The sequence below is a fragment of the Glossina fuscipes genome, unplaced genomic scaffold (assembly GCF_014805625.2).
Source record: "Glossina fuscipes isolate IAEA_lab_2018 unplaced genomic scaffold, Yale_Gfus_2 3, whole genome shotgun sequence".
Classification (NCBI taxonomy): domain Eukaryota; kingdom Metazoa; phylum Arthropoda; class Insecta; order Diptera; family Glossinidae; genus Glossina; species Glossina fuscipes.
In genome coordinates, this window is record NW_023998417.1 from 1,032,307 (window position 1) to 1,059,326 (window position 27,020).

The 27,020-nt window shown below is 33.6% G+C and overlaps 1 long non-coding RNA gene across 1 annotated transcript in view; it reads left to right on the plus strand.

Moving 5' to 3' along the window:
- Positions 1-2,907: 2,907 nt before the first annotated feature.
- Positions 2,908-27,020, plus strand: part of LOC119634602 — a 37,412-nt gene continuing 13,299 nt past the window's right edge. The window contains exons 1-2 of the long non-coding RNA XR_005246968.1: positions 2,908-2,963; positions 11,447-11,535. This is a non-coding gene — a long non-coding RNA (uncharacterized LOC119634602). The remainder of the gene's footprint in view (positions 2,964-11,446; positions 11,536-27,020) is intronic.

Genomic DNA, 27,020 nt, shown 5'->3' on the forward strand with positions numbered 1-27,020 from the left:
AAAGCAAATGTAATGTTATATATGTGCATAGAGTGTACATATGTGTATATATGTACGCGTCTGTATGAAGTAAAAGAAGTGTGTCACTTGGGTGTTATTTTACGATGCTCACCATTGAACTTTAAAAGTCATAAACATAAATTCTACTTTAGTCCACGCAAGTCCATTTCTCTTAGTTTTCTTTACATTCATTCTGAAATGAATTCACAACAGTAACGAACACAAAAAAACGAAATAAACTTTAGACCGAATTTTGGTTACCCGAATTGAAATGACACTATCGCTCAATAACATAAAATGCAATCTTGCTTGTATTGGATAATTAACTATTTCTCCGATAAGCTCGCAACTTATCGTAGAAAGCTTCAATGTTTTCAGATCGGAATTAAATTTTCTACATATTCTTTCTTTCGTCTTTGAAATGAGCGTAAGATTTTTAAAGAATTACTGCCAAGACCACAAGCCCATTAGGAATTTAAACGTTTGGCATATTAAATGAAGAAGTATTTTATACATATATATATATATAGCATTAAATTCAATATGCAGTAGAAAAAAATAAAAAATTTCTTAGTTATGGATACAGAAAAGGGTCGATGAGTGACAATTCTACTGTGCTTGTAGTTTAATCGGTTATATCCTTCAGCAGATGAGATGAAAATCTACAGTGGCCTTACGAAAAAACAGATCAAAGATTTCTGGATTTTGTAATTGCTTTGACTTTTCGCTAATGTTCTGGCATATTGCTATTACAGGCCACATTTACGTTTATTCATAGGGGATTTGGTTTTCAGCCCTTATAAATATCAGAGCAGACTTTTAGGCTAATTTCTTAATTGAAAAATATATGAAATAGATAGAGGAGGAGTGATGGGTGATGCTAGGGAGGGGAGACAGATATAAAAACCGATGAACGGATTTTTGTCATTTCTTGATTCTCCTGCCACTTTCGAACCGTTACAAACGGACTGAAAAGATTATTTTTCTTCTACTATTCAATAATGAACAGATGTATCGCATTTATATGCATAACTATTGGCACTTATTATGGAAGACGATGAGAGTTCCTTAAGAAATAAATTCATATATCCATATCCCTACTTATAGGTGAAATATTTCGCTTGGAATGAATCTGCAAACCCCGAATATATTGAATTAAATTTTTATTTATCAATTTTATTTATTCGTTAGTTTGCTTTCGTTAAATCGTGAAGCTTAACATCGCACGTGTGTCTTGCATAAGTAATAAAAATGATTTGTCATAATAAGTGAAATAATTTCATTTTCCTAAAGATATATACGCGATAACTTATTAACGCAAATTTGCTATAGCATTTCTCTATCTTACACCATCCCGCTAATGCGTAGGACATGCCACTGTGCAAGCAAGTCTATGTAGATTTTTTTAAAAGCTCTCAACTTCAATGACAGAACGAGAATTGTAGAAAAAAGCTTTGAAGAATTAGCAAACATTGCTTAAAGATAGACGTGTACATGAAGCAAGGATGCCGATGACAGAGAATATAAAAAATTTCAAAACATAAACTTAAACGCAAGAAACGTTTGTGCAATGTCAGGTTAGAAGGACTTTGCGTATTCTTAATCTAGACCCTTCAGTTTGCCGATACTTTGCTACGGGCATTTCTACAATGAGCGTATGCGAGCGAGGCAGGCAGAAAACCTGCAATTGCCATTGTCTCGGAAATTCGAAACTGGACAATGTGAAACGTTAAAATGAACAAGGCCGATCGTTGAATGCCCTACATACACTACTTCATCTAAAATATCTCACAAAAATTAACCTAATCGACATATAGGCCACATAGTCGAGCAGATAAGAGTCGCGATTAGCAAGTCAGTGAGTTGCGGGTTCAAAACTCGGTGCGGTAAAGTTAATTTTGGTCGTACCTATTGCGAATGCTCGCTCGGTAAAGACATAACACTTGCCGATTGAGCGCATATCCATTAGGCTGGATCTAGCGTTTTTATCAATTTACCCTTTTTGCTTATTATCGTGTAACGTAACTATGGCAAACGTATCCATATTGATTATCGTGTTACATAACTATGGCAAACATATCCATATTGATTTCCCGGAAAAAAAAAATAATGCAAATAATGACATCATAAAAGGTCTATTCAAGTCGGTCTATTTCAAGCCTTTCGACGGCATACTTAAGACATTGATTTTCGTGCTACCGAACGGATCGCACTTTTAATATATAGTTCAACCTTTTCACCGCGAATATAAAAGTCATTTTTTTAAGATGGAAATAAATTCACAATAAAGGCGTTCTCAATAGTTTTTACATAGCACGTATATTGATAAGCATTTTTAATTATCCACTTGCCTTAGTATTGATATTAATAAGCAATTATTAAATATTAGTAACATTAGTATGTTACTGCATATGCAATTCGATATCTGCAATGGAAATCGTTTCACATATTGATAAGCCCGGTACCCCGGGCAACTAAAGTTCATGTAAATATGAATTTTATTTGGTGACAATATATCCACAACATGTAATTGCGAGAGCGATATATCTCAATATCCCATTTTTGGTCGTTATGCTTGCATGCAGGCGCGCATACATTGGAACTATCCTAAAGAATGATATTTCACCTTTTCATATTTCACGTATCCATCCCTATGGTTTATGCAATCTTTGGCATTTTAAGGATTTGTCTTATGTACGTATGTCTTATGTATGTATGTATGTATGTTAGCAAACATGCTCGGAGGTTTGGTTGACTGTGGTTTATACCTGTGCTCGTTTTAGTCAATTTTCTTTCATAAATTGTATACAATACAGAAATAATCGCCACCGCAGCTCACTAAAGGATATGAATGAGAGCTAAAACAATACAAGCGAGTAACAGTAACCGCACAGTTCCTTAAGGCATTAGCAGCAATGGCAATATCGAAAACCAATTCAAGCAGCATTTTGTTCAATAAAGAAGTATGTTTGGTTGTATATTTGCGCATATATATATATATAAATATGCTACATTCCTATTCACATATTTCGTTTATTATATATGCACATAAGCATGCTACACCATTTATAATACATGCATTATATGTACATATGTATGTATGCACAAGCATATATATATATATATAGTTTTATATATATATATATATATATATATATATATATATATATATATATTTGAACGCAAAATTACATTTCGCTATCGCTGATATTTATAGTACTCTGTACTCTCGGTCAAGTAATGCCTTGGCAACAGATTTTACAGCAAATGCGGTCAACCATAAAACTCATAGTCATACCGTTGCATTATTACGTCCGATATTACATTCAAAATTAAACACATTCATGCATGTACTTGCCATCGTGCAGAAATTCATAAAATGTTATACGAACTCTGCTGAGGACAAATATTTCTCGTTTTTTTTTTTTTTTTTCTTTTTTTTTTAGTTTTTCTTCTTTAGTTTCTCCCCAACAAGCACCAGAACAGAAAAATAAAAATGACATTTACAGACAGACGGTACCGTTCCAATACTCGTGATATCCATTGAACGAACGAGCGAACGAGCGAACGAACGCCTATACACTTAGATGAGGAAATTGTTAGAAAATCGCTTACAAAGAGCAAATTATTTGCTAACCATTAAGAAAATAAAAGCAAGCTTCTCATTGAATGTTACGAACGCACACGCACACGCAAATGACGTCTATTTGCCGCAATTTTCAAATAATATTTAAAAAAAAAACTTCTTAAGCTATTATTATACTTTGAAGAAAAGAATAAGTTTTTGTTTTTTTTTTTTTTTTTTTTTCTTTTAATATCTAAAGTAAATTATATTTTGTGTGAACTTCTGCAAAAAAGCGCGTAAGATGGATTTATTGCCTCCACATTTGTAGGCGTGTTGCATAGTGAGAAGAGAACTTTATTTATTTATTATTTATTCCTATGATAGTCATTATGATGATCTTAATTACATTTCATGTTTATGTTCTCGCACACATTCCATGTTAAAGCCATGAAGTAAAATTGATTTGAGAGGAATAGTATGCCAGCTCTAGCTACACTTCAAAATTAGCAGCATTTTTAATTTTAAATATGATCCCATATTATCTACAAACGTATGAAATACAAGCAAGACATTGCTTCCTGTGCCTTAATCCTTAATGTTTGTAGAAAGGCACCTTACAGTTAATAGTATATAGATTTCAACGATAACAAGTGGCTTAGAATGCAACGCTTATCTAAGGAACGTACATCATTAAATGCAAATAATGGCGGAAGTAGAGCAACCAAGTGAAGATTATTTCAAGAGTTTTAGTTGAGTAAGTCCGACTTATTTCAATTAAAACTTGCATTTATGCAAAGCTGTCGAGTCGAGTCGAGTCAGTGGTGGGAAGAGTTTTTCTTCTTTTTTGTGGATATCTTTTTCTTTTTTTTTTTTTGTATATTTAAATATATATAAAGGCTTTCAATTATTTATAAAGGGAGCAGCCACTAACACTCTAACAGCTTAAAAAAGGCGGTCTGGAAGGAAAGGTAACAGAATAATAATATTCAAGGAAGTTATTATATATATTTAAATATTTAAAAAAAAAAAAAAAATTATATATGAAAAATATTAAAAGATCGCACCACGAAAACCATTCATTCTCTCGACACACCTTTAACTGATGGTACTCTTGGGCATGTAATGTAGCTGATGCTTGTTTGAATCCAAACAAATAAGAAAATTAAATTTGATTGGGATCGAATCTTTTATGCCCACGAATGTGAGCCTATCTGCAGAATCAAACACGATTTGCATGGCGATGGTTTGACAACGTCGGACGAGGCGCTCCGATCCAATGAAGGTGGCGGGACGTATAAAAATCCTAAAAGTGAAGGGCTAAGGGCATGGGCTAGCGCCCAGATCGCGGCATGGTTTGCCCTTGCAATCAATAATAATAATACAGTAGTACTTGTGTAGTAGGGATAGGGAATAATAATAATACAGTAGTACTTGTGTATAGGGATCTTACTCAGTCGATATACCTATGTAATATAGTAGTTGAGCTCGCAAAGCGGCCACTATGGCCATTTGTCCCAAATAGAGTGTTTGAAAGAAAACACAGGAAAACGTCTCCTTTGAGAAGAAATGGGTAAATACTCACAAAACAGTCGTGAAGCGTTAACTTATCTTGTGTTAGCGTGTAGTCGAAGTTATCTGATAGGGAAGGAGAATCATCAATGTGATCAATAAGTAAGTAGCCGACTTGTAGTTCTCGTTAACGAATCAACTCAATTATAATCTGATAAGACGATCGAAAGATTTTTCATTCGTCAGTAAGAAGAATGCATACTTGATCGAGAGCCGTAAACGCAATGATTGCGACAGAGAGTCGATAATCGAGAGCTTTCGACTTTAAACGATGTCGTCAATTATAAGCCGATCTCTCACAAGTGCCATAGGGAAATAGCTTTTCTCTTTCATCATAAATTTCGTTTAGCTTAAAATATCGAGCACAAAGACTTTGTCATTCTTTTATGTTTTCAAATAACACGATTAGGTGAGCAGTTGAAATTTGCTTTCTGCGTAAGGCTTTATTTATTTCGGTCTTCACGCTTATCAAAAATGTACGTAACTTAATTTTGAACATTCCTTTCTCTGTTTACACTTAAATTATTCAAAAAGGAAGAAGAAGAAGTAGAAGAAGAAGAAAGGTATTTTGCATTTATTTTGAAAAAAACCTCTCTTCTGCTCTTTCTAAAGAGCAGATATCCCTTTCGACTTGTTAAAATAGAGAAAACTTGTTCAAAAAACTCTTATACAATTTCTTGGATTTCCATTCAGCAAAAATCTCCCATTTTGTTAAAACCAAAGAGAAGAAAATCCTCTTCACCACCTGTTAAGAGAAAACTCTATGAAATATTTTATCAAAACGTAAGAGTAAAAAATGAAAAATTTCCCATAAATCTCTTCAAATTACGCAGGCTTTTAGTGTGTGAGTTAAAAGAAGAACGAAAAATAAAAAAAAATAAAAAAAAGAGAAAAACAAAGAAAACACAAGAAGAGAAAGATTGCAAAATTTTAATTTCCGTTTTCTCTTATTTTCCGATTTTGTTTTTATGTTTTTTTTGTTTTTTTTTTTTTAGATTTGATTACAACAAACACACAAATTTTCACACATTAATCTGTGAAAGTTTAATTAATTTGTTCTTTCCGCTGTGACACAAGGATTTCTTTTTTTTTGTTATTAAAACTTCGTTTGTAAAAAACGAAAAAAAAAAAAAAACAAAAAAAAATGAAATAAATTTGTAAAATGTTTTCTCTATCGTTTACTTTTACTTTACTTTTTGTTTCACTCGTTTCCATTCATTATCCCCGTTTACGTTAACTCTGTCATCAATTCAGTAGGTTAAGTGAGTAAAGCACATGATAAACTAAGCAATTCGTGTACGAAACTAAAGGCTTTCAAGAGTGCAAAAGTTAGCAAATTAAAGTTGGCATAATTTTCACATTAGGTTGTGTGTGTGTGTGTGTGCACACGTTTGGTATTCTAATTTACTAAAAAAAAAAAAAAATACTTTTACCCTAATATCATTTGCGGCATACATTTTAAATGATGATATTTTTTACTTTTCCATTCGCCTTGCATTAGTAAATGCGCGCACACACTATATCGTGCTCTAATAGTAGTAGTAGTAGGGTATCTCAAGCGCTATATAATCCAGTCCACCACCCCTCTAGCTATCAATTGTCTCATTTACTCCGTTCTATGTTTACGTTACCAGTAACTAGTGAATGTGCGCCTAAACCATTTTTTTGGATATTAACGTGAGCGTCATTATCACAATAATCAACATCATCGCTACCAGCCAAAAACCGTTAGACATATTTAGAGTAGCTTTGATGCATGCATGTGTTTTTAACACGAACGTCTCTCGAACATGAATCAGGTGTCTGTTCTTGTGTGAGTGTTTGTGTTTGTGCAGACAAGGGTAACAGCGTGTATGGCTAAAGGTATTTTGTCAGCAGCAACATACCAAGCTAAAAACGAAAAAAAAAAAGAAAAAAAAAAGAGAAGCGAAACGAAACGAAACGATTTCCGCTTATTTGGTGGAATACCGGAGAATTTTCGCACGGAAATTTGCCGTTGACGATGCCAATTGCAATTCTTTAATGAAATTGATGATGTCAACATCGCTTCCGGTGTTATTGCTCTGATTTCTTCTACTCTTCATCACTTGCAGATGGCGGTACATTGGTTTGTGAGTAACGTTTGTAATATTCTGGGTTTGGCGTACAAAATGCATTTCCACCCAAACGATTCTATGCAAACAACACGCTAACGATTACGACTATGACTCGGGAATCCATTGATATGATAAAAGTTGAATTTCATGAAAGCAATCTCCGTGCAATTCCGCGAGTCCGTGATAAAATTGGGCGACCCAAGGATAAGTTTGTTCAAAAAAGTTCGAGAAAATAAATTCATATATGTCTGACGTGATATTCTCACTGGATCGACTGCCGATCTATTGCTAGGTATTTGAAAGGATTGGATTGAAAAGACAAATTCTGGGCCATATATTGTTATCCCAACTCCATCCCGCAATTAAAAATCGAAAAAAAAAATTCTTGAAAATATTTTGAAAATGTTGACTATAGTTTAATATCTAGACTGCAGGCTGTCCGAGGACTCCACATCTACGCCAGAGTCTTGGCTTAAGTACGGATCAGAATTATTATGAAATATCTGCCATCAAAGTACAGTTAAGTGTATACAACTAATAGAAAACTGTGGACGCTTTTTTCTTTCAATATAATTATTATTAAATATTACCTAGACTAGGAAATTTCAACTCTTCTAGAGATCAAAATTCCTATATTCACGTAACTTGTACACATCACGTATGCATTTCACTTCTATTTAATACACATTGACAAAAAATTAATACTTAAGACTCATGCTTACTTCAATTGAAGCGCATTTAAGATTCGTTCTAAGAGACGAGAGTAGCTTTAGTACTCGCTTTGCGCGTCAATTGTTTGCTCCACTACGTCACTTGTTTTTTTTTTTGAAGATACATTTTTGTAGTTTACTAGCAGGCGAATTTTTACATGCCCACTATAGAACGATGAAAGATATGTCGTCTCTCTTTCGAATGTTCAGAAATACGCTTCACATATATTTGTATATATCCTATGTAATCTTGATCAGCGTAAGATCGTCTGTGCATTCGTCCATCCGCGTATCCATTCATTTGTATGTCCATCCATCGGCCTGTCTATGTACCAGTCTCTCCGTCTATTGGTTTATCCATTTGTCCGTCCGTCTGTCCATCCTTTTTCGCAGTTATTCGGTCTTCTGTCGTGGAAATGACGATAAAAAACTCAAGCTTGGTGTATATTACATATTCTTAGTTTATGGTCATGAATTTAGTCTAAAACTGAAATGATCTGCGGACTATTGTTCTAACAGTATATGCCATTCACAGCAAATACTCACGCAAAACTTGAAAAAGACCCTCTAATGCCTAACTATAAGAATGTGTGTAATTCGTTTGCAAAAAAATTTAATCTAAACTTGAATTGAAATTTTGTGAAGAAGCTTCTTACCCTTATTTGAAAAGATATTCCGATAGACCTACCGGCACATTCGATTCACAATTAACGCTATGCCTTGAACTCTTATTCATTGAGTCGAGATTAAGGATATCGAAGCTTGCCTTCATTTATTTAGCTTTGTAATGTGTATATACATATGTGTGTGTATGTGTTTGGATATTTTATGCTAATATGCAAAACAATTTTTTCAACTGTACTTAATTTTCTTGTACTAGAGAGAAGAGCAGATAGCAACGTTCCTCGATTTCGTTCTTGTGAAAGTGATAATGGGTTTTATAAATTTTCATAAAAAAATTTATTCCATTGTACGCCATCTCACGCAATTCTCATCTATATGATTTATACACATGCATATATATTTACGTAGGTATGTATATATATATATATATATATATATATATATATATGTAGAATGACGTACATAGTCAAGTACATTGTATTAATTTTACACAAATACACATGCGTGTGAGGGGATTTAAATGCGCCACAATGTATTACTTACGTGTATTCGTCAATTTCGTTTTTCATTTCGAACATTTTGATTGAGCTCTTAAATGGGTTTTACGTACGTATACGTTAATTTGTCCTATATTTACACGTAATCATGTTAGTTTTGGCTTAATCTTTGTTGTTTAACGAATCAATTATACTAATGATATTTAACAACATCTTTGCAAATGAATTCATTTATTTGTTACTATTTTACGGGGAAAGTATTTGTAGGGCACGTGTCAATTGAAAAGTGCAAAAAAAAAGAAGAGAATCTCGTTAAATAAACAACGGCACATGGGCACGTGTAACATTTTATTGAATGCTTTAAATCAATGAAACGCATTAAAACCGATTCTTTGCGCAACAACCCGGATTATCGCAAACAACATTTTCAACTTTAAAGTACACGAGTAGTAGTTAATCATAGGTAATATTCATACTTTAATGGAGACAATATTTTTGTATCGAATTTGTGACATAAGACTAACATTACCTTGATTAAGGAATGCTAGAGTTTTTTTTTTTTTTTAGAGACAATGGAAATAGGAGGGTAGAAGAAGAAGAACCAAATGGAGGAAAATGCGAGAGTTTTTTTTTTAGAGACAACGGAAATAGGAGGTTAGAAGAAGAAGAACCAAATGGAGGGAAAACTAAGAACAGCGGAAGCAATTGTTATCCCGATTATGAACTCGTAATAAACTGTGAAGAATGCAAAAGCGGCCTTCTATCAAAAGTGTAAATAAATTTCTGCCGCTTTTTGGGAAAAATACCTCAAACGTTTAATATAAGAAAAAAGTTTTCGTCAAAATATTGCCTACGTCTTTCATCTCTCAGTTAAAATATGAGTTGCAGATGAAAACGACAACTGTCCTCCTTGCACAAAGACCCTAAAAAATCTATTCATGCAATCATGTGAACACAAAAAATAAAGTCCTACTCGAATAGAAAATAAGCGGCAAATAAAAGCGATGTCAACCACAAGAAAGAATACCTTGAGGATACAACCGATTTATTTCAGAGCCGCTAACTTTCACTTGGTGGTGGTGGTGTTTCTCATATTAGTCCAAACCGGACTGTATCGAAAAAAGGCAATAAGGTGTAAATTTCGGCATATTGCGCCCATTCTTCAGTTCAGTTGCAATATTTGTTGTTGTGGGTAACTTTTTCCCATTTGAAACTGTATTGTTTACACGTGTGCGTAGTAAAGTCTAAGTTGAATCGAATAGTCGGGGGCACCATATAGTATTCCGTATGTTATCTCCTCGAAGGGAATGAAAAATTATTCAATGCGATAACAGTTATTTTATATTTATATATTTATATAATATATATATTTATCAAAAATATGCATTCATCCCCCCTTGTACGTCTCCTGAATAGTTTTATACAATTTTTATAGGCGTGGCATTCGATTTTATCCTATTTTCAAAAAAAAAAAGAATATTCTCTTTCCATATATATTCACAGAAATGGTTTGGTTGAAATGTAATATATATTCTTTTTTATATAAATGTATCAAAAATATTCTTTTTTATATATTGGGAAGATAGGTAAGAAAGCATAATTTTCCCCCCAATTATTCGGCAACAATGGATATCATAGTTAGGCTATAATTCATTGTTCTGTGATTTTTAAAGGCAATCTTACAAGAAGAAACTGTGAGTCGTAGAAGTACTGATACTAATAGACTAGAGAGAATCGCCGCATCATAGATGCGGACTAATCAATCCAATATGAAATTAAATTTTAGTTCCGTTTATCTATCTGATTATTGAAAGATAGTTTTGAGACCTTTTTCCTTTCTTGTCCCGTTTTTAAACCCGTAAATTTTTCTAAAGGTTTTTTTTCCCACAGAGTCCGTCCGTAACTAACGAAGTTTCAAAAGATAAAAGATAACAATAATAATTAAATCCATTCAGTATCGTTGTTCTTCTGAATAACTTCTTTATCATTTTCCTGGCTGTGCCTCAATAAGTTACTCGTTTATGTTAAACGGCGTTGAAACTGCCTGAGTGTATTATGACTTGGATGTGTTCTCTTATAGCCAGTGTTTACATAGAGAGAAAGCGGTGAGAAATGCTGCCACCTGACTGCATATACATATCGCATCTACTATTAGAGGGAAAATTTCCTCTTTAGAATAAGTGTTTTAGGTGTTTTTTGATAGAATAAATGTTTGCTTAATTTAGAAATATATTTAACGCAAACAACAACAAAAACATTAAAAGTATACATGATTCGTTTCATGTCCTTTTCTCTATCATTTGTATTATTAAGAATACTTAAGAGAAAATAGTAAAAAAAAAAAAAAAAGAAAAAAAAGAAACTAAAAAAAACTCTTTTTCTTAGGCACACCATTGTCACCTTTAATTGTTCGAGAACAACACTTCACACATTTCCTTTATAACGCACCTACCTGAGCATGTGGATGTTACCAGGTATGTAAAGAAATTTATATATGCACACGTCATGTGCGTTTGTTTGTATGCACAAATGAAACCGAAAAAGTGAAAACAAACAAGAGAAAGAAAAACTTAAAGCAAAAAAGGAAAAAAAAAAAAAGACACAAAAATAAATAAGTAAATTGGGTTAATTGCTTCCATCATGTACTTAAATTTGTATGATATACATAACTACGTATGATGTGCATAACATATACGCATACGTAAGTGCACGCAAAGGAAATACGAGAAAGATGCATTTCTCTTTCACAAGCATCCGCCCATAGAAATTTCTAACTGGTTTTCATGAGCTCGTACTATATATATATATATATATGCTGAGCGGTAATTATGATTAACTCTCATATGTGGCGGGTGTATCAAGCGTTAAACAGTAGTATAGTTTTATGTTAGAAATCCCATATACAAGCAACATACGGATACAATATCGAGGAAAATATAATAACAAAACATACTGACAAACTCAATACTAACTAACTGAGTAAGTAAGTAAGTAAGTAAGTAAGTAAGTGAGTGAGTAAGTAAGTAGGTAAGCAAAGTATTCTCTTCAAGCATACATGCACATACATGCATGCACAAGCATGCATGCATCGACTAAGTATGTTTTTAGAACAATTGTGGCTTTTGTGAAATTTCCAGTTTATGAAAATTTTTACTCCGAAAACCGACGCAATTTTAACGTTATAATCCGAACATATTTCGCTCTTTTATTTTCTGAAGGCAAATGGATGCACTTTATATACGTGTACGTGTGCTCGATGATATGACATTCAAAAATTTTCTCCTAAACCACAAAAGCCGTAGACAGTCGTAAAGCAACGAATGAAAAAATGAATGAGTAAATGAATGTTAAGCATTCAAATAGGACGCAGCTACACAACTCGCATGCGGTAGTGACCGATCTGTTCAATGAAGTTAGAAAGTGAATTCCTTGCATATATGCATATATCCTCTGTACGATTCAATTCGTGTTGATGCTTAACGTAATTTAAGTTTTATAATCTACCATCCATTTGCTTTGCTAGAAAATTGCTGGTCTAAAGAACCGCAAACACGTGAACGACTGACTGTACGTGTACGAGGATTGTCTGAAAAGTTAAGATTTTTATTTGAAATTTTCTCTGAAATGTTCAATCAATGCAGTTTCTCTGTAACCACGTGGTATCTCTCTTTTATGGAATAAGATGTAGGTTAACATCTTTATACCCTTTAATTTTTAACAATGGCATCGTCATTTGATCGAATTCTTTCCTCTTGGAGCTTTCGTTTTAGAAAATGAAATTTTCACTTATGTAATCTTGGTGGCATTGCAGTCAACGACTTTTTATTGTGTGCGGCATCCAATGTGCAGGCAGCTTACTCATGTGTAAAACTTGATTCAGTATATGTGATGAATACATTCTTCAGCCTCAATGTATGCTATATATTGCAAAGCTTAATTACATGATAGGTTGGTACCATTTAGCGAATTTTAACGATATTTTCACCGGTGATTACAGTTGTTGGAGAATTCAAGCGATGTTTTGCAGCGGTGGTTACATTTCTTCATCGTCCCGAACGGTAATGGTTAGCCAAGCTTGAGTCAGCAGCCAAATATTTCAACCTTGCAAAGTCGTCGCACTCGTTTGTAATTTGTGTAGACATGTCGAGGAGTAAGTGTGCTTTTTACAAGTGAACACTTACCGGCAAATTGATACTCAATTTGTTCAATTTTCGCAACGACACACTGACTCACTGAAAACTGACTAACAAACAACATCTGCGCGAGCAAAATACGATCAAAATTTTGATGAGTTATCAGCAGGAAATGTATAAAGGTATTTCTCAATTATTACCATATGACGGTTCAGATCGGTAATTTTTCAAAGAACCTACGTATAGGTATGGGAGCGTATGCTAACTGCATGCTCAAGCGATTTTAAACGTTTCGGCAGCACACTCTCCCCAATTAATCATTATTATGTTTATTACTATTGTGTTTTACTATGCTCTGTGTCTGTACTTCGAAACACTGCCAGTAACAATACCTAAGTATGCCAAATTTTGGTTAGGAAACCCATGCATACATACATTCAAATATGCTATGCCTGATACCAATGAATGTCAACTACATTTTTTCTATTCGTTCGTTTATCATGAAAAATTATTATTGTTTCGAAAAACGTCGTTTTCGATTTTATAACATTTTTTTATACACACGACCTAGACATGAACGATATCCTGCTTTTTTTTTAATTCCAACTGTAACACGCTTAACAGTTAAGAAGAAATTCCAGGTTTTCAAATTTTCTTATTACATAAAGAATTGACTGTCCATCCATCAGGCTGCCGCATATGTTTATTTATCAGCTCGCGCGCGTGTCCTTCGGACTGCCGTTTCAGTTGCCTGCTGGTACGTCTGCCCTCTTGCAGGGCCAGAGTGCATAGATCGCTCTCCTCCTCCGGAATTGTAAAAGTTATAGAATGTAAAAGAAACGTTTCAAGCATTCGGCTTAGTGCAATTAGAAAAAAATTCAAGTATTTTCATAGTATCTCATAATAGGTACCGAGTTTAAACCTTAGCATTTATTTTAAAAAATATATATATTTTTATATATTTTGCCCACATATTCCCATATTATATGACTTAAGTTAAACTTTCTTAATCTAGACGGATCAGGTGGATTTCCTTTATCTAGCTTTAGATGACCGTAATAAGTGAAAGAAGAAAAGTTTTTTTTTTGTGTTTTTTGCCTTTTGTTTATAGTGGGCTTGCATCCACCCTTGGTCTGTGGCCTCGTTTGTTAGTCAAGCTTCTCAAGCTTTAGCTTTTGACATCAACGTATGCCACATTGAGAGGTCAACGAAAAGCTGACTGATCAACGCACGCAAGCACAGACGGACGAGTAGTTACTCAAATATCGACTTGGAATCTGCCATTGATTATAAATATATATTCTTTATGGAGTCTCTGGAACGAATTTCTGAGAGATAGGAATGAAATGAGATATGAAGGGTTCATTTGCCAAATCGAATAACTCTATTTTTGGAATTGTGGGTGTGTGTGTGTGGGTGTGTGTGTGTGGGTGTGTGTGTATATATATATATATATATATGTGGCAGTAACTATGCACCTTCTGTTCACAGCGTAAAAAGACTACATACGTCTTCTTAGCCATTGAAAAATAAATAATTTATTTCGTAAGTCAAGGACTTGCTTTATGAATGCTTAAGCTTTTCTTTTGTTAGAAGAACCGCGTTCGAAATAACTAGTCCGGTGGACATCCTTAAAATTAGCTACAGCGGGCAATGTCAATTTAATACATTATTTTGCTTTATTAAAGCCACCACAAGCGAAAATTAATTTTCTTTCCAAAAATTGAGCCCATAGTCTAGTTTTTTTTCTTTTAGTCTCAGAATTTATTTCATTACTTTAAAAAAATTATAATAACGAAAAGAAAATACATATGAAAATCGTTCTCTATTTCTGCTGAACGCAGGATATAAAAAATATGTTTTATGAAGTTAAACGATTTGGCAAGTAAGCCATTCATGTCATAGTATGACTTCATATTAAAAAGGATAAATTTCACAAAAATAAGTTTCGAATCGATTGTGTAACAACACTAAAAATCAGTTTTAAAGGCACTTTTTTGTTTGAAAGCCTTACTCGACAAAGTATTAAATATTTTATAAAAAATCTTCTACTTTTTATTATGTTATATATGTATGTATATATATATATATATATGTAACAGATGTAGCATAAATGCATTTTTATTAGTTTCTCTTCTCGCACGTATTCTACCATATCCGAGATGTAGAAAAATTCGAACGAATATTGGTTCAGTTTTCCTATGTTAAGCTTACACCGCAGAGTCTTTCTCATAAAAGGTAAACCTTTGATTGGCAGTGGGTTTTCATTTTTGATAGGAAGAAGACTGGTGACGAATTGGAGTAAGATATTTAGAGGCAGTCTTTTCACGCTGTAACTTATTTTAATTGGTTTTAATTGGTGTGAAATGTAATTTTCCCGATTTATAGGAAAGAAACTCGAAACTAAGGTTGCCTTACTGTTAAAGTAAGGCGAAGTTACGAATGTTTCGAACGGTTGAAGTAGAGCGTCATTTGTCTAAAAGCAAGTACACTAGCAACAAAGGCAAAGTTCTCAATATTAAAAAGAGAAAACTTTCTCGTGAGGGGGGGAACATCACTTTCGTTTGTAGCCAGGTTCTTCTGACCATTGCACAAGAACGTGACCTTTTCTCTAAATTAATCTATTCGCTTACTATTTCTCAATAATTGTCAAAAATATATTTCAACAATCTTCTCAAGAATGCAATTGTCCTGTTATTTTTCCTTTCAATCCCAAAAAAAATTATCGAAAAAACTTTCAACTAAGTCGTATCCAAACAACAAGAAAAAAAAAAGAGATTTTCGAAGGGCAGATGGCTTACTAAATAAGAAGAAACTGGTCTCGCGCCATTCGCATGAGTAAATAGGCGAAATTTTTCCTGAGATGTTCATGAGAGTGGGGAGGCTTTAGAAGCACATATTAACCTTCCTTCCCCACAATTGTCGTGTAAGCAACACCCATAGTTTCTGCACGCATTACAAGAGTTCAGTTAAGAACAATCTCTATGATGACTTCCGATCTGCATGCCTTGATTGTTTTGGGCCGGGCTCGTTGTTTACCCTATCACCTGATGAGATGTAACTATCTAAAAATATAAATTTATTCTCCAAGTGTCGCATTGAAATTCAAAATGTTGCATTTCTTTGGTTTACTATTTATAATCAAATAATCGACTTTATTATACTTAACGTATTTCTCCACTTAAGGCATGGCAAAGTGAATTAAAAACTAGGCCTTAAAATTAGCAAAGACCTTACAACCGTCAAACAATGCAAGGAATACAAAGATCATATAGAAATTGAAATCTACTCGAATACATGACAAAGCTTTTAGGGCCAAAACAATGTAAGTAAATGTATTTGGAATTTGAACTCATCTTGCTATCGTATTAAAAGCAGTCGAGTTCGATGTTGAATTCAATTTCATGATTGCTCACCTGCCGTATTGTATACATCTAAGTTGTGTTATGAAGGAAGAGCGAGAATAGAAGAAACAAAATATATATGCAGTAAACATGATGAAACAAGTGATAATCAATCATTGACTATTTTGACTGTTGCTTGCCTTTCACTATCTTGAATAGACGACAGTAACGGCCAGCCATACCGAGATTACAAATTTATACTCTTACATACATAAGCTCTGCTCTGTTCATCTTGGGTTTGTATTATTTTTTTTTTTTTTTGTTTTTCTTTTTTTCTGCTTACTTTCTTTTATTATTATTGGAGGAGCACAGAGCTGATGTTGTCAAAATAATAATGACATCAAGAATATAGAGTGTTTGGTATGATGAAAGGGAGACAAATGACTTGTCTGGCTAACGATGCGTCACTATTCAACGCATTGGCTTGAGCCTTTCGCATCATCATCATCAATAACAATTTCATTTGAATGATATGGCAAAAGTATGAAGTGAAAGGAAGAAGTTGTACTGTTAGACTTTAACTTAATTTACTCGAACGTACTTGTTTAGACTAATGGCAAATATGTAGGACGTACACTACACTTTCTCTCTCTCTCTCTCTCTCTCTCTCTCTCTCTCTCTCTCTTAATTGGATGTATTTATGAGCGAAGCAGTTGAACGATTTCTCTAATCATAACATTTGCAAAATTAATCGGAAAACTAAATGAAACAAACCGAAGGATGTACATTAGAATTGAAAGAAAATAATTGTGTATTAGAACAAAAACAATCGTCAATAAGTTGGTAGTTGGTACATAAGTAGTAAAACAAAATTCGTCATTTATAGACCCATGAACATACAGCAGTAATAGCTTTTCTATACAAAGGTGAATTTATTTGTTGCAAAGATATCTCGATAAACACCAGTACCTTACCCTTAGCTATAGAAATTGCAAATCACACAACTCATGATACATCTCATAGATGAATTTCGACAATGGTTGCTAATTCTTCGTTTACTTGATTCTTGAAATCGAACGAGCTACATAGAATAACGTAGCGTCTAGTCTCAAATACGAGTATCTTAGCAAAGTTGTTGGAAGCAATCTATGAAATAAATAAGATGTAAGGTTTCTTTCCAAAATATTCTAGAGCGTAGAACTTAAGATCACAGTGCATAGCTTTAGAAAAGATTAAAGACCTTTGGAAGTAATCTTAACGTTCAATAGCATTCATCCTTGCGTCAAAGTGCATCCGCGTATCAAATTGCATTAAATTATCTTAAAAGTTGCGACTTGCAAATTGAACACAAGAACGCATGGCGAAGCATCAGACTGCCAGACGGACAGACAGGCTTAGATCGCGTTAGAAAATTTTTCTATAAACCGATCGGTCTATCTTAAGTTCTTCTGGGTGTTCGCACTAACTTAATATAACCTGCACCACAGTGCGCAGTGGAGGCATTCTTTAAGAGTAAGAGTCTTAGTACTTCATATATAGAAATCGGTGAGCAGATTTAAAGTGTTTTGGCAAGTGAGAATATTGGGAATCAGTTTTACTACGATAACTAATTAGATATCCGCCTAACCAGGGGAAAAAGCACAAATTTTAATCAAAGTCTCATTAGGCAAAGCACGCGTCAGTTGTTCAAATTTCAACTTTTGCTACCGAAAACCAATGATAGTAATGAAAATAATCATTAACGATAATTATGATAATAATATTAATGTTAATATTAATAATAATAATAGTAGTTATGAATGAATGGCAGGAAATAGCATAAGACCGCCAACTCAACTAAAAATGCTTGAATATATCATAAAATTTCAAATGTTTTATATGCAATAAAGCCTTCAATTTCACTAATGCATTTATATCGTACGCTTGTAGCAGCAGAAGCCACAAACATGCGCACACATTGCTGAACGCAAAATTATGCTGATGAAAAGCTAAATCGCTGTGAAATTCTTCACAGCTCTCCAACAAGAAGAGGACGCCTCGCTTACGTTTGAAAATGCGTGCTGAGCTTATGAGCTCAATTCACTTATATACACATACATATGATCGTATGCAACGTATGTAGGATTATGCACCGCAATACGCACCTGCCATCGCATTTTCAATTCTCATACATATTCCCATCTATTGCTTGAAACCTGACTGCCTTGCGTTCGTCTCTTTATAAAGTTTTATAAAGCTGTGTTGTTGTGTCGTTATATGTTCGTATGTATTCGCCTGTTTACCTTGCTATGCATATTCACACGTCTATGCACACACATTTATATGGGCTCAAATGTAAATTTATATCATGCGCTTATCAAACATTGAAAAATGTGTATGTCACGAAGTTGTATTGAGTTTTCCATTTTCCATTTTTCGTATTCCTTTTCATTTTCTTTGCTTATTTTCTTTTTATTTTTCCTTTGCTTCTCGTCGTGCTTTTCTTTTAAGTTTGGTGTTGACAATTGCATGTTTTATCGTCATCTCAAGCTTGTTTACGTTTCCTGTAGCAATTCTTTTTTTCTTTTTTTTTTGTACTATACAAACCTTCAAGATATTGTAAGTATGTATATGTGTTCCGTTCATTTTATATACACAAAAAGGAACAAACTACATACGACAAACTATGTACGTCTATGTAATTGTAAAGCAGATATTAAATTTACCAGTGGTTGTGTGAAACCGTGAGATGTCACTTACTTACTTACTTACTTCAAACGTTCGCGTCGAGGGTGGTACTTGATTTTTCAATTTACTTCGCTACTGCGTGTTACGATTGAAAATTGTGGTTTCTATTTTATACAATATTTAAATACATGCATGTGTGTACGCTTTTACGCATATTCAAGCACATCAATATGGTTGCGTATTCCTTTACAGATTATGCTTTTTTTTTTTTTTTTTTTTTTGCTAAAGTTAAGTTTAAAAAAAAAAAAAAACTAAAGTTGAGACTTTTTCTATGAAATGCTTTATTGCTGCTTTAAGTAATTACCCCTTTCTCTCCTATCCGTTAAAATTAGAGAATTAGAAAACAGGTAAGAAAGTTAATTCTAGCATTAGCGCAAATCGGATGCATAGCTATCGCATGAGTTATGGTTGGCAAAAGTCGATTGAAATTTCAATTTTTCTTATGAGCTTTTTCTTTTTCAAAAAAAAACTGCCCTTGAACTCGACACTTCCACTATTGTGAACTTACAACTTTTCGTTTTAATCACCGAAAGCATCTTCCTTTTGTTTACAGATCTAAGCTCGAGAATGTAAAGCAGACTGATATCTACAATTATTACTACTATTATTATAAATTTTAGACAAATAAAATAAATTCTTAGACTAAAAAAAAAAGAAGACATTGAACCCTAGCAACACAGGCTGTCGAGATAAAAACTAGTCTGGTATTCTATTCTTAACTCGCGAATATAGAGTAGTCTGGCAGCTATTCTTAGCATTTTTGCTCAGCTTCGGAACGCTAAGACTGCAGTTGCAACACTCGATCATAAATTACTGATGATGAATTATTTCAAAAACATTCTGCTACTTATGCTACTTGTGTCTGCCATAGTTTTCAATACATAAAGTGATGATAATTGCACTTACGTTACCTTACAGCTCGTTGATTATTGAGTTTTTAGATAACATAATTATGGCACTGAAGGATATAACACTTCGAAGCTTGACTTTGTTTGCTTTTCATTATTGTCGTGTATTTGTCGTTCAAGTAGTTTTCGTTGGTTGTACATTTTACGTTCTGTTGCAATTTGTTTGTAAAGTATATATGTTTGTAAGTGGAGCACGATTCTAAAATGATCTATCCATGCGGTTTGCAATTGTTAAATAACACCAAGAAGTCATATGTTGCAGTAAATTAATAAAATATCGTCCGTCTGTCACTTCAAAGATCGAGAAGACCTGCAACATACTATACATGTTTTCTTTTCTTGGTCATAGACCAAATTCGAGTATATACATTTTTACAAGAGGCAACAAATTGTCGATAACCATCCAAAACGGACGTTGTCCTAACATCGATTACAAACGTTTCTTGGAATAAATTTTAAGACGAGAAGGGAAATTGTTAAGTGATATGCTTACTGTTCTTAAAATGTTTTGCAGATTTTAAAAATCAGCTTGATATGCATCAAAGGTTCTCCCTAAGGTGACAACAACATTTTTATTTGTCTTCCTTTTGTGCGTTAATATAAAAGTAATTAAAAGAGTAGATTATCTTATGTAATATGGATCAAAAGGCACATGGGATAGCAATTGAAAAACAAAATAATTGATAATACAACAACAACTGACCCCAGTTTGATCCAAAAAAAAAAAATTGCTTCAAAGTATACCCGTTGATGAAAATCATTAAAATTGTTACCGTTCAAGAGATGAGTTTAAACTTTTAATCATTTTTTCTTTTTATTATTTAAAAAAAATTTTATACATCATCAGGTCGAAAAGGCTAATCAAAGCCCTTCCTTTTAAAGTGAATAAAATTCTTTCAGTAGTCACTCGCTTTCTTCGCTCGTCTTTACATTATACTTAACATATTCACATAAGCAAAGCAAAATATCTTTGAATATGTCATAAACTGTATGCATATGCATGCAGATTAACATATGCATATATAAATATATATGTAAAATAATAATATTACGATTATAGTTATAGTTTATGAAGAAACTCAACATTATTATTAGGTTTTTCATCAACGTCAGAGACTATTCTCTGAATAAATGCATTACAATAGCTCAACGCAAAAGGCACATACATGTAATGAATGCGGTCAAAAAACTATAATAGAATAGCGTTGTGAGAGAGATGGGAGAGCAAATAAAGTTTACACTAAGGTCTGGCAAGAGCCATATAAGCGGCATACAGTTTTTGTTCAATTCCAAGAAGATGTGTATATATGGGCATGTGTGTGTGTGGGTGTGTGCGCGTGTTTGTGTGTATAATAAATATGTGTGCTCGTCTCTGTGGGTGTATGTCAGAAACGTCGTACCTTTATGCGGATGAATTACAGTAAACTAAGAAAATATTAATCATACGCCTGCAAGGTCTGTTGCATTGTATTCAAAGAAAACAATAGCGAGCGCAAAATGTCAGCCTTAATAAAAGCATAACATAGCATAACATGTTAAAACTGTTAAAATTGCTCTACGGTTGTCGTAAAATATCCAAGCAGACCTTAAATATGAAGAAAAAGAAATTATATAAACAAAGCGGCATATATATATATATATATATATATATATACATCGTCACATGCTTCATATATGCTATGCATATATAGAGTTTTAAAGTACAATAGACTTGAAATATTTATTAAAAAAGAAATCAAACCGACACATAAAATCCAAATAAAGCAAATTCGTCTTTGTTAGGTGAGAGAGTCGCTCTCTCTCTCTCTCTCTCACTCTCTGTGAAATTTATTATATTCAAGTTATGCCGGTCCTTCACAAGTTCACTCTTAGAAGCGGTCTGGATAGGGGGGGAGGGGAGGGGGATGAAGACTCCGTTAATAACAGATAGTGTAGTAGAAGACACACACACATATCTTAGCCATAATAGACGACAGCAGATATTTTATGAGTATAGAATTTTAGAATGTGTAGTAAATGAGTATTTGTGTGAAAATATATATATATATATATACGTGTTACGTGTTAAGCAGTTACATGCAACATTTCCCAAGTTAGTCGAGCGTGCTTTATTATAAATACTTCAGCTTAATACACTATACAGGTATACACAATACAAAATTCTTTGTACTTTCATTTGCTTGGCAGGTACTGTCATAATCATCCTCATTGTCATCATCGCCATTATTATCATCAACTAAAGCATTGTTTCATATCTCATATATATATATATTTTTTTTTTTTTTTTTGTAGTTTTCGGTGCGATTTTTGCAATCATAGTTTTATTCATCAACAACCATTGTGATCAACCGTCTTATAATAGATGTTTATTTTTATATCACCTTTCTAAGCATATGTATGCGAAAGCATGTTTGTCCGCCCGTAAGTTCGTCTATATATATATATATATATGCATTCATTCATCTATTCAGGCTTTCTTTCATTCTTTCTTTTGTTGTTGAAAACTGACTCGAATTTTTGTTAATATTTCCAATGTTATGAGAGTAAAGTACTTTGTTTTTTTTTTTTTTTTTTCTTTTTTGCTTTTTGCTATGTTCTTCTTCTTCTTTATGTTGTCGTTGATAAAGACAGCAGTGAATGTAATATTCATATTCCGCTCGATACCACACAATAAAAATAATAGAAGACTTTTGTTAAAAATCATTTGAGAAATTCTTTTACAGTTATTGTTTCCTTACAATAACAATTTATGACAAGATCTGCAAGAAAATATTGTAGCAATTTATTTACAATTTACTTAAATTTAATGGAAAGTAAAAAAAAAAATAAAAAATAAAAAAGACAGACAAAGATAACAAGAAAGTTGATAACAAAAACTAAATTAGATTGGACTCTGCTTATAAACGTTGACAGCTTGCTGCTTGCTTCTCGAAATGAAGAAAGGTATTTCACTAAAATTATGACGGCTTCTCTTGGCATATGCTGTCCCAAGGACAAGTTCTTGCATAAATCATCCAAATGAAGTTGACGAGCACTTGATGAGCACTGATCTGCGCTGAAGCTAATTTGCTACCAAATCTTTTCACTTTACGATGAACCTTAATGGCGCCAGATCCGAATCTCAACTGATGACGGACTCTGAAACATTCTTCATTCAAGGTGATGTAGTCTTTTCTAGAGTATCTCTAGCCGGGTCCACACAAAAACTTAGACATTTTTTAACCCCTTCCGGAGAAACATCAATAATGTTACGTAGGGACTCTGTTCCTTGAGGTCAGACGCGACGGCACACTACAAACGAATCCATTACCTAATTGGTATAATGAAGTTGTTTGTAAGCAAAGTGCTTGGACATTACGTCATGCAGAATGACGTAAAACAAGACTTTTCCGTTTTTGCACCGGCTCGTGAAAAAAGTCCTAGTACCCTAACAGTGAACGTAACGTGCATTTAAAACACATCAATTTGTAGTTATTACGCTTGCTTTCCATGACCCTGTTTCCATTGTCTCATCTCTATACAAACATTGTGCACTAATTTATTAGTGATTCTGCTTTCATTTCTCCATTCAAGCAGTTGTTGTTCTCTTTAAGTGTAAGCCTCGCGTAGTTTGCAAGCGCAATGCAAAGCCAAAACTATATAGATGACTTTATTTCTTATGAGCGCGATTTTTGCAGTTTACAACAATTTTAAACAAAATTCTGCACTGTATGCAAACAATCGTTAGGCGGCCAATTCATTTTATGAAAGAGCGGATCCTTGTTCTATTTTCAAAACAATTTTTAAATGCACTTTCGTCAATTGATAACAACGTACACCAGTACGCATTCGCTAAAGGGTACGGGTAATTAATGCTTACGTCAATTGCAGACTTGAGACGATTTCAACTGGGAATATCCATCCCATTCCTATTATATTTTTACAATTAAACAAACTAAGGCTAACTCAGGCTTTCTGTTCGATTGAAAGCCATTAGTATCACCTTTGGGGCCCGAGATTTAATACGATTTTATTTATTATTTATTTACACCAAATTATTAGCAACATTTGTATACGGTCTGTGTATGTATGTGTCTTGGCTTCTATTTATATAAAATGAAGTAAGAGTAAATTTGACAATAAATTCAATATTAAATACAATTTAGAAGACTACAATTACCCATGTGTACGTGCAGTTAGTTACATTTGCCAACAGTCTTACACAATAAAAAGTAATTCGCAGTCCTGTACACTATATAACATACGTACTTACATACATATATAGTCGAATATCAAGCACCGTATTTCATTATGACTCTATTAATAGGTTTTTTTTTTTTTCTCATTTTTAATGGTATTTTTGCAATTATAACTGAATTTTTATGCAAAAAGAAAAAAAAAAAAGGAAAAATAAAATGAGATAAAATATTCAAGTCCCTTTATGTGTTTACGTGTGTGTGTGTGTGTGTGTGTACGAGCATATGCTTTAGTTAATGAACGAGTGAGTGTATGAATGTATTTAAAAATGTTTTTCTTTCATTTAACGAGTGAATTATTGGCAACATTAACTACAACGAGTACAATCAACAATATAGTCTACAACAATAAAAACAACAGCAACAACAACAACAATAACAACAACAAAATACACATTGTTATTACAAGCATGGATCATTTATTAATGTTTTATGGTAACTCATACTCAGACTTACATACTTACGCAACTACATTTACAACGTTACAATCATATTTACATGCGTAAATACAAATGGTATGTACCCAGGGCTTTTGCGTGCACGAGAAATGGAATGCTAACCATTTAGGTATATCAATATCTTAATGATTATTGCGTTAAAGAGAAAACAGCCATAAGAAAATTACGTTCGCTATATGGCGAATTTTATAAACCCTTCAGCTGTCCTTTCACACCAACGAACAAAAATATTCCATTATCGAAATATTTCTTATATCCCCAGATTTTTGAAATCAAACAATTGTAACAATAATCAGATCAACAGATCAGCTTTTCTGTAGCAAACAGAACAGAATTCATCGCCGAAGAGAGCAAATTGTTCTCTGGGCAGCGAGTGAAGGAATGTGGATGATATCAGAGACTTCATTAGTTATCGGAATACTTAGTCGATCTAGTGACACGCTTTTTATCTGCATATATATCGCGCGAAACGTAAACCTTGCGGAAATTAAGATAAAACCTTTAAGCTTCGCCCGTGATTTGCTTACTTAACGGCCTCAGTTCAAATTTGCAACTTGATTAAATACTCTTATGACAATTATGGAGTTGAAAAAAACTCCCAAAAAAACAAAACACGTAAGAAAGTTATATTTGCGCGGGGGGGGGGGGGGGGGGTCGAATCACGCATACCCAGCACCATCTTTTTCTCACTCTACTCTCTAAGTTCTTTTATTTGATACCCATATCGTTGGTATTATTAAAAACAAATTAATCGGGGGGTCTACCAAATTCATTTTAGTGTCACCCCATTCTTCGGCAGATAATATATCTTCATTTGAGGAATGCACGAAATAGTTTTAAACTTTCCGTCTTGCCGTTTGCCTTCACACTATTAAATCGGGGGGTCTACCAAATTCATTTTAGTGTTACCCCATTCTTCGGCAGATAATATATCTTCATTTGAGGAATGCACGAAATAGTTTTAAACTTTCCGTCTTGCCGTTTGCCTTATGATAGGTAAGCAAATGAAACGTCAAAAAAGTGCAAAAAATTAAATTTATTCATTCGTAACTTTGGGTAGGCGTGGCCAATTGCTTCGTAAAGTAAATGTGGAAAATTTCAGCCTTCTTAACTTTTCCTACTTCTGAGTAGCAAGCAAAAAAGCCATAAATTTTTCTTAAAAGAAATGGAGTTGCTTTCAATTTATCCTCCACTGGGAGCTACTGCTCCGATCAATTTAGCCCATTTTCAATACCAACCCGCGTGGAGAAACTTCCAATGTTTCTACCAAATTTGAAGTCGATATGTTCATTTTTACGAGCAGGAGTGTACTAACAACAAACAACACACAGACGGACAGACATAGTCTAAGAAGCATCCTTTCGAGTGTTACATACATTATGGAAAAAAAACAAAATGAGTAAACTCCCATCCTTCTGCGGTGCGTATAAAAATATTTGATACCAAACTTAATACATTGCCACATTGGCTGCATTACTCATAAATTGAACAATGCAACCGCTATTCTTTGCCCATTAATTAAGAGAAACGCAAGTTTAGACATAAACAACAAGGAATTGATTATCAGAACCAGCCATATTTGTTTCCTGCACGTTTCATGCTGTTTCGGGAGCGCCCTCCACTGTTCATTGCCATATTAAAAAGCTACAAATATGATCTATAATCTGAACTTAACCTCCACTCAATTTTTAGTTACTACGTTGTTTGTGATAAGAGGTAAATAAGGTTAAACGTTAATTTTAGAAGTAAATGTCGAAACTCGCGATACTCTCATACCAAATATTTCTTTTTTCGCCATTTTTTTTTTTGTAATTCGCAAGGCTTTCTTTCTTATGCTTTTTCGTTAATCTTGTAATGGAGAATCTGTATCCCTACACTTATAAATCCTTTTACATTATATCGAACATCGTTTCTAAATTAAATGACAATATATACGCCTGAGTGGCCGAAGACGAGGAATCTCGACTAGCAACTCATCGTGAGTCGTGGGTTCGAATCTCAGGTGCGCTAGAGTTTTTAATAAATACCGATAGCCTTGGATGCCTAGTGCTTTAAGAGTTTATTTTTAGTCTTAGAATTTATTTCTCTAGCAACTCAATGGTTGTGTGTTCGACTCTCAAGTGCGGTAGAGTTTTTAATAAAAGCCAATAGCCT